This window comes from Pezoporus flaviventris, unplaced genomic scaffold (assembly GCF_033815535.1).
Source record: "Pezoporus flaviventris isolate CSIRO_AGI_PZ_B2104156 unplaced genomic scaffold, CSIRO_AGI_Pfla_v1 ptg000007l, whole genome shotgun sequence".
In the NCBI taxonomy this organism is placed as follows: domain Eukaryota; kingdom Metazoa; phylum Chordata; class Aves; order Psittaciformes; family Psittacidae; genus Pezoporus; species Pezoporus flaviventris.
In genome coordinates, this window is record NW_026892555.1 from 40728018 (window position 1) to 40743685 (window position 15668).

Below are 15668 nucleotides of genomic sequence, written 5' to 3' on the forward strand. Positions count from 1 at the left end.
TTCCATCTCATTTGCATGATGACTGATATATGGGAGGTTTGGAAGGACATATGCCACAGCAATCATGTGATGAAAATTAAAGTGAAAGTTTTGGGCCCAGAGCCGAAAAAAATCTGTGTATGCGCATGAGGCTGTTGATGTGCAAATGTGAATCATATTGAGAAGGTTTGAATAGGGAGGTGTGACGTAAAGAGGGGACACAAACGCAGGTGCTTATCTCTAGGCAGTCAAAGGCACTGGATGTCATATCATGGGAACTACCTTTCAAAGACACAGCTTTAGTGCACAGTTCAGCACACAAGGGAGGAGAAACATATAAGTTTTGGAAACAAAAATAAAGTAAGTTTAACAACTTTTTCACACTATTCTGAACCCATTTATGTTTAAGCAGCTTGTACTATTAGTAACTTTCTGTCTTTTCTATTGTATGTGCTCTTATTTTTACAGAAGTAAAAAAAAAATCCTGTCCATATATCAATGTTTAAAGCTTCAGAGATTTGTATTAAGAACTTTGTGGGGTTTTAATCCATGTTTAGAATGTTTTCTGCAAACTTTTCTTTTTGTTTAACTGACACTAATTCTGTTTCTTCCACAATGTATGCTTGGTCATTATCTTAAATGCTATTTTGGGCCTCAATTAAAAAATAGCTACTTGTAACTGCTTTGAGAAAGCTTTCTGAATAAAATGTCATGGTGTAATTGCATTTATACTGCCTCAGTAAAGCCTTTGTTCATATACATTTTACAATTGTGCAAATTTGCTGCTCTAGCTATTTGATTTGAGGAAATGATCACAAGGACACTTTTCCTCTCATTTTGAAAAGTTACTGAACTTAAATACTACCATTGAAAAAAATAGAGAGGGGAAAAAAACGAGACGGGAGAGGGAGAGAGTGGGACCAGTGCATTTGTAGGAACTGTTCGATAGATGCAGGCTCACTTGCAGTTATGTATTGCACACCAAAGAGCTTTCTCATTATGTTTTTGAATGCTTTAAAATAATGTGTGATGTTTTTAAAATGAAGACTGTTGATCAACATATTTAATAGCATCGTTCTAAGTGAAAAAAGGTCTTTCAAAGCGTGACATTTCAGTCCTTTAAATTATTTGGTATTCAGAGAGTGAATTGAGAGCTTCTGATTAAAAAAGCGAATAGTATAGTTTAGAATGAATGTCTGTGTCAGGAAAATCTTTAGAAAGTTAAATGACAGTAATATCAGGCAAGGTTGATGAATGAAATGGACCTTCTGGGACAACATTTTGCAGGAGGATGATTTTTATGAAATAGCATTTAATGCTAGAGAAAGTCTGTTTAATACTGATCAGTAATAGCTTTCTCCCTCTCTGACTTTCTTTTGTCTTTAACAAAGAACTTAGTTCAGATGTTTGTCTTCCTTCATATGTAAATAGCAAGACAATCTTCTGCAAGGTGCTGTGATTTTTTCATTTAGTAGATTATAAAAGCATAAATCCCAGATTTTATCTTTAAACTGTATTGGGTGAACTTTGTCAGTTAAGGATCCTTTTAGGATTCAGAATGACCATTTATTATCTCTTTTGTACATTAAATTAGTTAGGTTAATTGCGTAGATGTGTCTTCTTTCCTTTGGCAGTTTTGTAATTCTTTGTAAAAGCATATGTGATGAAAGGTTTCTCTGAGACAATAATATATTTCTGCTATAAGGTGGCTAACAGATAATCCAGATTTGGAATGAGGAATTTCTAGAGGCTTTTTCTCTTAACTTCCCAGTTTGGAGCATTTTATTTTTACTTGTAAATATCATCTGCGTATTATAGTACTTTCATGACTGCAGGCTAAGATTACCAGTCTTCCTTTTTTTTCCTCCTCCTTCTAAATATTCAATTACTCAATGGTAATTATTATTATGTGGCCTTCTTGGCTTACTGCGTTATTAGATTAATATAGATTTCTTGTGCCAAATTAGCGGAAATCGCTGTTATACACAACAACGAATAACTTTTTTTTTCAGTTTTATTTACTTTGTTGAATAACAGGAAGACTTTGGCATCATGAGGTTTTATTCTTCAGGTTTTTAATATAATATGCCTCTGAAATCTAAGCAGGGGGGCGTATTTTTTGATTTGCTTTTTCTTTTGTAAGTATAGTAGAAACTTTGGTTAAAGTCATTTAGTTCGTTCAAAGTTCTATAAATAAGGACCTTTGTGCATGAAATGACAGTTCAAGTCCCCTGATCCTTGGTTACTGATGTAGAGGAGTGCACTAGAGGTAAGAAAACCGAAAATGAAAGAAAAGGAGCTGTCCAGGGTACTGCAGCTGATTGATATTTCCTGTTGCCGTACAGAAAAAATTCTTTACTGAAGTGCTCACGAAACCGCCACCATTTGTTACTCCCCTCCCCCAAACTAGACAAACCTGCCATAAAAGTTAACTATATAAAAAAAAAAAGTGTCTGAAAAACTTATTTCAGGAGCACGCTGAGTTTCTGTGAGGGGCGAATACACCCTAAGACCACAATACTGTTCAAAAAATGCTTATTAAAACTAAAGTTTTGTGTGAAGTTTTTTGTCAAAGTTACAGACTATAAAACTTTTCCCGTCTAAACTGATCCTTGAGTATAACACAAATGGTTTCTATGGTAGTACTGTAATATAAACAAAGAAAACAAGCACAAAAAACCCAGATCCCAATCTTGCACTTGATTGCTTTTGAAATGAATTCTTGTCCTTATGTGACCTGAAATGTGTGGTTACAAAGCTATAGAAATCCAAACGATCATATTTGTTTGGTATGAAATGAAAAAAATAGTTAAATTGAAAGTTTAACATCATGAAATTCAAAATCCCAAGCGGTATATAAACATTAAAAGAAACTTTGGACTGCTAATCCTAGGAAATGAGTTTTATGGATTGAATTCAACAAGGCTTCAGAAATGGTTCCATCTGCTGCCTAGCAGCTGGTGAAAGGATAAATTTAATTCATTAATTCATTTGGAAAAAAAAAGATCCAAGTAGTAAAGACTTCATTGCTCATAATGCATATAGGTGGAAATCAAAACTGAAATTAGGTCCAGTGCATCCTCTTTGATAATGAAGAACATTTTCTTTGAGTTGTTATAATGATCTTGATCAGGGGCTTGACAGTATATTGACTATATGCTGTTAACTGTCATTTTTATGTGTCAAAAAGTTGATAACAGTTCTGAGAGCATAACTCCTCTCGGGAGGAGCATCCTTACTTTGGGAGTTACAGATTATGTGGTTTAAAAAGCTGGAATGTTTCACTGGAGCAGTATTGCTGTCTTTCTGTGAATATTTGCAATTTCTTTCCTATTTTCTTATTTCCTGTTAAATCAGTTTAGGAATATAAAACAAGGTACTATTAAGATTAGAAAATGAATTTATTCACTGTCACTGTTATAATCCAAAACCAGAATGTCAAATGTGAAGAGTTTATTACTTTCCTTTACTTTTCTATTAGTCACATGCTTTATCTTTTCTTTCTTGTCTTCACCCATTTTTTTTCACAATAAGTGCTAAAAATTTAGAGTAAGAGGGAAAAACATAACTTTAGGATTGAAAAAGGGCAATATTGAAATATCCAGAGTTTTAAAAGAAAAATTAATTGGACAACTACTTCAATAATAACTTGACATTTAAGTTATAGCTATAAAGTTATCCAAATTATCACAAACTCCAGATACAGATTTTTTTCCTAAAGTGTTTGCCTCTTTTTCTTTTAATCTACACCACCAGCAGTGAGTGCAAAGTCATCTAAGGCTTTTGAACCATGAGATGGTCAAGCGGCAAAGGCTTTTCTTCACCTTATACATAGGTAAACGTGTGCCTCAGAGTTTGCTGAGGGATACACAGGATGAAGCTGTTATCCTAAAACCAGTAAATAACTGCCAGTACCTTTTTTCAGTGTTTCTGCTTGAGATGATGATTTCAGGAATGATATTTGGCTTTTCACATTTCCTCTGTAGCCCATAGCTCACTGTGGTGGGTTTGTTGGATTTGCTATAAAGGTTCTGTTCGCACCCTGTGGGTTGGGTTAAGAATTAGGATTTATGCATTTACTTCTACTGTTGCATTGTTTATACAGCTTTGGTTTAGTTTTGATCCCTTTTTTTTTGCCTTTGAGGCTCTTCCACAGTGTCAGCTGCTGACTGATAGTAGGAGAACAGCCTCGTGGTGTGAATGAAAGGGACCTAGCGGTTGGTAAACAGAGATAAGGAATAAATAGAGCACAGGCAAAAGGAGATAGTTCTGTGGGAGCCCAGATTGCTGCCAGTCTGTTCAAGTGAGATGCAGTGCCTGTCCTTTTCCCAGATTAAATTAGTGTGCAAAATCTCCAGTGACCTCCTCCCCTTCTCCCCATACTCTTTAGCCAAGCTGAACAGCCTCTGCTGTAAAGTATTCATTTTATCCAGGGACAAGTTGGACAATAGAACTCTCCCTGTTACTTATGGACAGCTGTCGTGATTCATAGGGCTTTTCAGCATTTCATTTTTTGTAAGAGTTAAAAGGGTTTTACCTTGTAACTGACAAGAGGTTAGAAATGCAAAGACACCAGCCCTGAGGTTGCCTGTAGTAAGGAAGTTAATAAATAAATATCACCCACATACACACATATCCCCTCCCCAATGTGTGAAAGGCGGTGTATTTTATTAGTGCTGCTTTTCTTATTTAAAGGGGTTTAATTGTGATAACGTGATTACACTGAAGCATGAACTGCATGGAGAAATTAACAAGCAGAGAAACAGTGATATGCAGGGCCCCCAAGGTTCCCCAAATTGAAGGTGACCAGTGCAAACCCAGTGAGTATCCTTTTCCCTTCTTTGCCCTTGTTTTTGCCTTCATCTCCTATCACTTTATTACCTGAAAATAACTCCCAGGAAAGAGTAAACCCTCATGAGACACCTCTGTGGTCCTGTATTTTTTTTAGTGATTTACTGCAAATATATTCAGCATTTTGACTGATTAAATAGACCTTCCGCAACCTTGAGGGTCACTGTGTAGAGTATGTACATAGAAAATGCATCAGCCCATTGTACCCTGGCAGCTAATGAGATTGGTCGTTAAGTAAATGACACAAAGCCTACAAAAAAAGCTTAGCAGCTCACTAGAGTATCACAGAGTGTCCCTGCACACCACACAACGACACAAACAGTGGACTAACCTAGCCCACCCCTGCTTTATTCTACATCACTGCTTCCCTGATGTCAGCGTGAGAGGCAGAACAAAGGCTAAAAGGCACACGGTAAGTCAGTCTGACAATTATGCCCTAGGGAGAAAGTAGAGCAAATCTTAGCCTAGCCATGGGGTTGAAAGTCCGTTTCTAGACAAGTAGGTCATAATGAAAGGATTTTTTTTCCCCCCATCACTTCACGAAGGGGAGAAAAATGTCTCTGGAATCAAGGATGGGTTTGTTTGTTTGTTTCATTTTCTCTCCGTCTGATTTGCCAGTTTACAAAAGTTTGTGGAATTCTGAAAGTAATGTGAAACAGTGTGTTTTGTGATCTAGATATTGCAATTATAGTGTAATGGAATAAATACTCTTTGTAAGAACTGCTGCAGAATAATCACTGATTCAGATGTACATCAACATCTGACAAACTTTGCAAACAGAAAGTTTCTTTTTACTTCTTTGTAAAATTCTGCTGAAAATGTGTTCTATGTATGAATGCACATTTAAATCCACTAGCCAGCTACTTACCCTCTTAAATACCTAGTACAGTTTTTACAATTATGCATATATAAATGAGTTGTTGTTGTAATTTTGGGGTGTTTTTTTTTTAAAGCAGATTTTTAACTGCTATCTATCTCACTGTTGTTTTTTGTGTGAGATGAAATTAAAAAGTTGAAGATAGCTGTTAAACAGACAATACTTATTTTCTTTGCACAGGAGCAAAATATTCAGCTGATAACTTAGAACAGCAGATACCTTCTTGTGTAACCAATAATAAAATCATTTCTAGCTGTGTTTCAGTTTAGTATCTTAGGTGTCTTTATTTTGCTGAAAAATGGCAACAGGAAGTTGCTAGAAAGTCTTGTTTGCATCGCTAAAATGTTTCTGTCTGCTTTGCACTCTAGAGGCTCAGGGGATCTTTGGTTCAAAATGGCATGATATTACTGATATTATTGCAAGATGCCTGTGTGAATTCAGTAATGCTTCTCCCCACCCCCTCCCCCCCCCCGCAAACCACTGAAAACCGTATATTTCAAGCATGTTTTATCAAATGCAGACAGTTAAAGAAGTGAAGTTTAGATATAAGCCTGCGTTACAGTTGGTTTTGTGGTGTTTATTTTTATTTTGTTTTATTTTGGAAGAGTTATTTAACTCAGGAAAACACTTGTCAATGTATGTGTATTTAGATGTGTCAGGATAACCTGTGCACTTAATGAAAACTCTGCATAGGTCACAGAACTCAGTTCACTGGGATATTTTGTTTACCCAGGGACATACTTTTTACTGTATGGGCAATAAAAGTACCATCACAGCTTATAGGAACTGAGATAAAGTGCAATATTTTAAGATATGCATTTGATAATTCCTTGCAAAAGTGCATGTATCTATGCATATATGCAAATCTGCGTGTGCATAATTATATAAAATATGTACATAAGCAAAAAAAATATGTTTGTCTATACAATATCCCAGTTCACTTAAACTTGGCATATATTAAGTAACAGTTACATCTGCTTTTGCATTTCAGAATAATTCCAACTTAGGAAATCTGATGAAGTAAACAAATTTGAGTAAAATTTTGTGTTTAATTTTATTTTCAATGTTTTTAAGATGTGTGTGTCTCAGCAACGTTTTCCTTATGTTACTTCAGAAAATATGAGATATGCAGGCATCAGAAAAAGAACTTGCTTTCTTAGCTAAGCCCTATAATTCATACCTAATTGTTAGATCAGCAGAGATTCAGTAAGCTATAGAGTTAGAACAAAGTTTTGCTTTGAACTTTGTAATTGATTGTAAGTTTTTGGATCATTTTAGCAGGTAATATTTGAGGATATTTTATGTTCAGGCGCATTACCACAGCTTTTTAAAAATGAGCATATCCCTATGACATTCATCATGGGTTTTATATGTCTATGTGAATGAGAATAAAGGGTATTTTAGCATTTACTACAATAATGATTAAGTTCAGCTGTCCTTTATCTTATTAAAAGAAGAGAGTGATTTTATAGGGGTAAAACACATGCAGCAGAGATACAAAAATCATACTGCTACTGTAATCTGACAGGTTGAGCCACAGTGAGTTTCAATATTTTTTTATAACTTCATTGTATTTTCTCTTGTCTGTCATTTCTTTGGTACTCTTAAGAGAAAAGAAAGCTTGATTTCTGATAATTAATGCTGCTCATCTGATCTACCTGATAAACTATATAACACACCAGATTTTCAGAAACCACTTTTCAATAGACTTTTGGGACCTTACAATCCAAGGCCTTTGCACATATCTTTGTGCACAGCTCCAGGGTACAACAGTGTGAGTTGTGCATGTGGATCTGAAGAACTTTATGGCATTACACCGTTGATTTTAATGGTTCTAATTCAGGTTTTGTATGCTTATAGATTTTCAAGACAGTAATCCCAAAATATCTGATATTCCTGATAAGCAAGTATCTCTAGGTTCAGTCACAGACAATATTCCAAAGGTCTCTGTCTCTCCAAAAGAAAGCATATTAAATAACATACAGAGTCAACTTTATACTCTAGTACATCCGTATCTATATGGAGCATCTAGACCAAAATCTATCTGTTACTCAATTGTTTAATTTTGGAAGTATATATATATGGAACTGGGACTGAGTCAGTTCTTGTAGTTTATGTTTGCATAGTTGTGGATTATTAAAAACTGCATAAGCAGAATTTTAATTATCTTGAATCACTTCAGACTAAAGATACTGTTTAATTAGAGATAAAAAAAAGATTGTCTTCCTCTTAACTCGTTTTAGTGCTTGCATAAAAACTCTTTGGAGAAGAATCGCTCTCATTTATGTTCGCAGAAGACTTCTATTAATACTAGCAAATTTTTGTCTTTCTGAATGACAGATTTCTGGTTCAAGAAGGTGATAACCTAACAGCAAAATTTACTTTATGATGAAAAAGAGGCTTACCTTCTTGGGTAGGTGAACAGCAGGCATGTAAGTGTTTTGAAGATGAGGGGTTTATTGATTTGCTTAATTAAATTCAGGTAACATTTTGCTAGCTCACTTTTCAGGTTTGGTTTCATATGTTAACTTTTCCCTTCGTTAAGGAACTTTGGTTAAAAGGAGCTAGCTTTTCATTTAAAGGCATGTATTTGAACTCCGCTTCATGAGGCACTAGATTAAAAAATAAAAAAGCTTTAGAACTTTTCCAAAATATAGTTTCATATGAGGACTGGAAATCCCAATTTGTTCTTAACAATGTTTCTTCAGGTGGTAGGAAAAGTCACTAGGTCAGCTCTCTATATCTCAGGAGAAAACTTGACACCTTCAGTGTATGTCCGCCCCACAGCACATGTACAGCAGCTGGATTGACACAACATAGTTGTAATGGCTCCAAAGGCACTGTTATGGACTATCAGGTCAATAACCTTTATGCTAAGAAGGATTTACATGATACAGAGTAACGGCTTTGTCATTTCTGAAGTAAAAATCTGCTTTTTAATGAATATTGAAATACTCTTCACATCAGAGATATTACAGTAGTTAAAAAAACCCAACACACATACCTCCTTCCAATAGGAGTTTATATTTGAATATTTGAATAAAATAAATGTTAAAATACTGTAGGTACACAGCTACAGTATCCCAAAGAGAGACTTTTCTGAAAATGTGCTTTCACATATTTTCTTCTTTGCTGTAGTAGAAGAGTGTAGAATATTTTCGTCCTGTGTTCAAAGAGCATTTTTATGATGCAGACCAGAAATAGATTGGGCTTAAGGGGCTTTTTGGTTGTTTTGTTTAATTTTTCTCCTGTGTGATTTTCTCCTACTTCAGGCAGAAGTTTGACACAAACTAACACACACAATATAAATCTTGTTACAAAAGGAAGTTCGAAAGTAAGGGCAGTGGTCATAGAAATCCAAGGTTGTGATTTTTGTCTTAATTTATTTTTAATTACTTTTCTATAATTCAATGTCCTGTGTTAAAAAAAAAAACAACAACAAAAAAAAAAAAACCAACCTCAGAACATTTAATAAATTTCCTGCATTTTGGAGAAAAATATTTTCTTCATTAATAATGTGGTTAACTCAGCCTGCATCAAGATATGGAAAGTCACAAAATCCTAAACAGAAAGAATGACCATCATAGTAAAAATGAAGAGGCTGAGTACACATGATATTTTAATTTTATCTATCTATCTATCTATCTATCTATAACATTTTATAAAATTAAACACCATTTTGAAGTATGGGTCTGATGGGAATCATCCTACATATAAGCATTTGAGATTTAGTGAACAAAGTGCAACTGAACACATAAATCACTCTAAATAACGTTGACACTTTTTCAGAAGAAACACATATTTAAGGCTCAAGTGTATGGTCAAGCTATTTTATGGAGAGCTTTCCTATTGTATTTGTAAGAAACAGTAGTGTCTACAAAAAGGGTTAAAGAAAATGCATTCTGTTGCATCTGCTTACTAAATCCCTTACTTTAGTAGAAATTCAAATTTTGTAAAGATTATTCGTTTTATTGATGCATATAATTATAATCACAAGCCATCTGCTGATTTGGCAGGCATGGTTAAAATTCTCCAACTCTCATAACCTTTCAAGTACAGTGCCCTTGGGACTCTATTTCACTTTTATATTTTGGAAAACATGTAGGGACAAACAAGAGAGGTCATCTGTGGAAAGTCAGACCTGTAAAACATTAAAAGAATAAAGATCATGATGACTGCTCTTGTTTTAATAGCAAAGAAAGTATTTCCTATTTTATTTCTGACTTCAGGAAGGATTATACTGGTTTCCATCACGCACTTTGGGAATTTGAATTTTTTCTAGGGATTAAAGCTCTCTCCTAGCACTCCTGGGATCTGGGTTCCAAGTCCAAACTAGAAGAACAAATATTGTTCATTTTGGTTGTCACAGGTGAATAATACACATTTGACCTTGTCCTTAATTTTTCTTTTCATGCTATTTCCATTACATTTCTATTTGAAATGTTTTAATAAATACTATTCTCTGTTTCATTTTTTTTTTCAGAACTTAGCTGTATTGAGTTTCACAGAGAGGCACCTATCACATATTTAGCTTTTACCCATGAAGCTCAAAAGAGAATTTTAATTTAGAGGGCTACATACATATATATATAAGATATAACATGAGTGGCTAACTTTCTTTGCCTTTATAAATGCGTGCCTTTATTTATATTAGCCAAACATTGACTGGTGGCTAGCCACAGTTCCAAATGTTTGGGCTTTGTGCCTATGAGAACAATTCCTTGTGTCCTTCACCATGTTTAGCCAAACTATTTTATACTTGACAATCCTTTCTTTTTTAAATCTTTGTTGTTGTTGTTCTGTTACATGTGGTGTTACTGTGCTGCTTCTAGCAGAAAACATCCATGGGGTGGGGAAATAATCTGGGAGATATTTTCTCTGTCATGATACAAAAATTATCTCATTTCACTGATTTGTAAGGTATTATCAAAGCTCTGAATTAAGATAAAGGGTGTTTTAGAAAGAAAACAGATTAAGGTGGAAAAACTTGATGCAGAATGGCATAGTCCAGTGACTTCCTGATATTAGCAGAAGGCAAAGACAATCATCCCTCAACAGAACTGTCCTGCTGAATGTTGTATTGATGCGTAACTTGCAGGAACAAAAGATGTTACTCACTTCTGTTTAATTAGTGTATCTGAAGGCCTGTATACAACATGCATGCTGCTTTACTCCTTTTGGAGGTTTGATTCTCACCCTGAACCCTCATTATGACAAGCAGGAGGGAAATGCACATGTTTGAAAGTGTCTTCACAGCTGAAACTAAGGAAACAGGCCGAGAGTAGCTCTGGTTTATTTCACAACCAATTAAGTATGACATCTGTTGAAACTCAGGAAATAAGTCTCCCTTCCCCCTGTTCATATACTTACTTAAGCTGACAGTCTTTTGTTTGGATATACTGAATTTTACTCACAAGACTTTTTTTTTTTTTAATAAACACACTAAATAAAGAAAACAACACAAAGGCTGATTTTTTGCAAAACTAGGTTTCACTGAGTGTGTGTGAAAAAGCCCTGCTTGACTCACAAATTAAGCAAATAATTGTGTCAATAGTTATTTGCCTAAACACTCACCTTCCATGCTGAAAAAAAGGACATGTTTGTTCCAGGCAATGTAGGCACAATTACATTTTCATTTTTTAAAATCTGGCTCTTTTTGGCTCCCAAGGCCCAGCAAAAGTTGCTAGAAGGAATATGGACTTTAATTTCTTTAATTTTATGGTTGAAAACTTGGCACGGAACAGAAGACACCAAAGTAGGACAGGCTAAAAAAACCCTCTTGGTTGTTTAAAACAAACAAACAAACAAACAAACAAACAAGCAGAATTAAATGCAGAGCCACTGTCACTGGTGATATCAGTTTTCTCAAGTATACAATAGCTCATAGTAAACCAAGCAAAAAACACAGGTAAACTTCAATAGCAGACTCAGACTTAAGAAAACTACAGTATTCAGCATCAGAAGTTAATAGTTCAAGTTGAGAGACACATCCCATTATTAGACATTGATCCACGGGATGCATTTATTTATCAGGAAATTCTGTTCCTTCATAAAAAGCTGTCCAATCCTAATATTGAAAAGATGGTATTTCAGTCCATATTAGCTCCCAGTGTTCAGTTTTCCTCTGTTGTGCTAGGAACTTGATCGTTTTAATTCTTCTATATCTAGATAAAAAATATTTGCCATGACCTTTTTCTTTCTCTGCCTCAACACTGTATTCTCCTGTGCCTCTGAAGCCACACTCTTCATAGGAAAGCTGTGGCTAACTCTCCCTTTCTTTAATTTACACCATCCACTAGTGCTCCCTTTTATTTGTTCATCAGCTTCATTTTGTTGCCAGTTCTTTCTAACAAGGACTGGCACTGCCTTCGCTCCTGGAGGATGGTTCCCTACTTTATTTCGCTTGCTTTTTCATCTCTGTTTTAAAATACAGCTCAAAGCTGCATAGTGTACGAGTTATTTAAGCTGCAAGATGCTGGTCAGCAATTGTTGTAGGTTCCCTGGTTAGAAACCCTCTGGTGAAATATCAGTGTGTGCAGTAGAAGTGTCTAGACCTGAGCCAGTCATCCAGGTTCTCTTTACAGTCAGGAGAAAGAAAAAGACATTTGTTGGATGCGATTCATCTCACCCTGAAGTAGAGGTATGAAGTAAGTAAGATCACACATCACACATCTATACAGCAGCAGAAATGCCTACAGGTTTCCTACAGGCTACCCAGAGGTGATGGGAGGCCAGCGGTTATTACTCAGAAATATGTATCGGCATTTCAGGCATGTGAAGGTAGTGAGGTGAATCCTGTCTTTTCTGTACAGCCTACAAACTACTAACAGAGAGCAGAAAACAAAACTGAATATTGCTGTGCAGATCAGAGGACCAAATTTTGCCCCTGAAATGTGATATTTGCAAAAGAGAAGGGGGGCAATTCCCTTCATTTCTTAGAAGTCTCTATATGTACTTTCAGAAAAGGATTTCTTTTCTCAAAACTAATTCTTGAAAAATAAGAAGAAATTGTCTATAAAGATTTAATGGTATCTATTAATTTCAAAATGCAGTAGAGTTTTCTATGTTAAGCCAGCTGTTTTTTTTTGAACACTGCTGATAGAAACATTTCCAGACTCAGCTCCACATTCTCTTTCTCCTGTTGGTCTCTAATTGAGCTCTGCAGGCACATGCAGTGGTGCCTCTGTGATTTCTTTCTCTCTTGGCTTTCAAGACTGTTTCTCAAGCTTCAAGGTAATAGAAGAATAGATTAGATGATGGTTTTGCACTATATCTATGAGTGATTACAGTGATTCAATGTTTCTCATGCTATCATAAAAACTACAAGCAAGCTTTCAATTCGAAACTTCAGTTGCTGTGCATCCTTTTCATAGATATCAATTATCGCTTTCCATGTTTGAAGAGATTTGGTGACACAAATTTTGATTTTTTTGAGGATTATTTTTTATACACATAGCTTTAGCACATAGGTGTTTGTTTTTTTTAAACAAATCTTCATCTTTTAAAGCTCTAGGGACATGTTCACAAAGTTTCATCAGATTGTGAGATGAAGTGCTTAAATTGTATTTCTAAGTAAGCAACTCAGAATTTCTTCAGGAATCAGAGCTGGATGGAGCTCCATTAAGCTGTACTAACCCTTATGTAGTGGATGGTACCTGTGGAACATCATGTGGCTATACACTACCCTAATTTATACCATGAGAGGCACAGGCTGGCCTTGAAAGCAGGGCTCCATAGCAAGGTCTCTGTCAGTCCCTTGCTTTTTCATACTCTTTCCCTGAGTGGAACATAGCCACAGCAGTAAACTCTGCTGTAAGATTACGTTCAGCTTGACCTAATTTTATAACAACAAGTTTTACAAAAGGTTAGTACCCTTTTGCCTCCAGTAGCACTTTCACAGATGAGACTTAAAGTCAATGAAAATCATGCCCAAAACTGTGGGCATGCAAAGTTCATTACAGTATAAATTGGCAGCAGTTCAATAAACATAAATCTTTAGGCTGATTTAATGTTTATCCTGAAAAGCTTAACCTGCTCAGATATAATGTTCTCAGAATTTTCTTCTCAACAATCAACATTTCATTGGCTGCCATTAAAAAGTGTCTTCCTAAATATCCCTAACTCTTTTGAGTAGCTTGAGAAAATAAACAGCTTTGGCCCTGAATGCTTTGGACCCAATGTTATTTATAGCACCAATATTAGTAATACCTCTTATTTTTATTGTTATTAATGTGAATATTGTGCTACCAGGTTGGGATCACAGGGAATAGTACTGTAATATTGAAGAAGTGCAAGTTGCTTTCAGCCTCAAGCAACAGGTTCAGCATTGTAGACACCTTTCAAATTATGTAGCTTCCTTTCCTATATATTTGTGGGGTTTTGGTATTTGTTGTGTGATGATTCCTATCTTTCAAATTTAGAAACTAAACAGCTCTTTTGATGATATATTAAAAATAATCAAGTTTTTAAGTGGACACAGTCTGGAAAACAGGATTTTTGACCCTAAATTTGTTTTGAAGATGCCATTTAGTTTGCCTCCTCCCTCCTGAATCTCCAAGAGGGATCTGCATAGTAGACTATCACCAAGCCCACTGCCTCTTTAGAGAAGCTGTTTCTAGCATCCCAGCTGCTTCAGTGTACAGCCTGAAGTCTATTTCCAGCAGAGAACCAGCAAGCCTTGTTACTGACGGCTCAAGTTAAGCAGACTGCATCTCAGGAAAGGGTGAAACTCAGTCCAAAGGGGTTAAGTTTTTATATTCACTAAGTAGAGATAACTTGTTCCCTGTTTTCCTGTCTGTGGATGAAGAAGACATAATCTTGAGAACTCGGGAAAAGACAAGCCGCTAGCACGTGAAGACCATTGAGTAGATGGAAAATACCTGTGCTATCCCTGAGAATTCTTCCTTTAACATTGAGTGAGATAGTGTATTGGAAGAAGGAATAGTCTCTTAAGCAAAGGGAGAAACTGAGACAAATTGACATTACATAACAGTGTTCCCTGGCCTGACCTGAGTGGTCAGAGATTTCTGTGAATCATTAAGCCCAGTTAATGCATCTTCAGGAAGTTTGCTTTCACATAAAATTACAACACTGAACAAAATTGATTCTAATAAAGCAATAAATATCTTCCTTTTAAAAGACTATAATTACACAGCCCCATTTTCTCATTGCTTAATGTCTGAGGTTGTCAGCATAGCTTACACAATTTCAGGTGCCCAAGAGGAAGGTAGCTAGCTATAGTGACGTTCAAAGGAAATAATACTACTTCTTTTCCAGATGACTATTCAAGTAATCCCTTGAAATCCCATGGTGGTTTTGCCTTGGCATATTCAAAAGCAAATTTATCATATTTTGAGCTGCCAGTCCTGCAAGGTTAATCTGGACCTGGAAAGCTCAAGTTTCTTCATATTTCTTCTTTTTTCATATTTCTTTCATATTCAATGACCGTATTCCTGCCTTAGATTTTTCAGTCACCACTATCTCATATGACAGCTAGCAAGGAATTCAGCCTCAAAAAAGATCTTCATGAGCAAGCCTGTTGCAGGTACAACTGCAAATAGTTTAGCTCATTCTCACATAACATGTACTGTGTTGTGTCCCTGTGGTTATGGTGAAAATTTACTTTCTGTACTAACAGCTACAGATCTCACTCCTAGGAAATCTGCTCAAATCAGGGCAACCTCTATATAAAAGCTTTAGCACAGAATTATGTTTTGAAGACTGTGCTAGCTTAGATTCCTGCCTTTAGTTATATGAAAACCAAGCATTTTCTGATTGTTGACCCAAACAAGCTCTGTCACATTGACTGTCTTTAGCCACGGCCTTTGAAGCCTCCCAATGGAAAGCTGGAATAACCAATAGTGAGTAACTGTAGGTGCTCACTGCTGCCGTGGAGGAACTCACACTCTTAATTTCTTGACAATAAAAGGCATGAAACCCCTCCCTGTTAAAAGAGTTAGCC

General features: G+C 35.7%; 1 protein-coding gene across 9 annotated transcripts in view; it reads left to right on the plus strand.

Moving 5' to 3' along the window:
- Window positions 1–15668, plus strand: part of ST18 (ST18 C2H2C-type zinc finger transcription factor) — a 169438-nt gene that overhangs the window by 70468 nt on the left and 83302 nt on the right. For 4 of the 9 annotated variants that reach the window (XM_061448497.1, XM_061448493.1, XM_061448495.1 and 1 more), the window contains exon 1: window positions 5120–5242. The exons of 1 other annotated variant lie outside the window; for it this stretch is intronic. The gene's annotated coding sequence lies outside the window, so the exon portion shown is untranslated. Of the gene's footprint in view, window positions 1–122; window positions 340–5112; window positions 5243–15668 lie in introns of those variants that run through there. 4 more of the 9 variants (XM_061448498.1, XM_061448494.1, XM_061448501.1 and 1 more) reach the window with 2 other exon arrangements.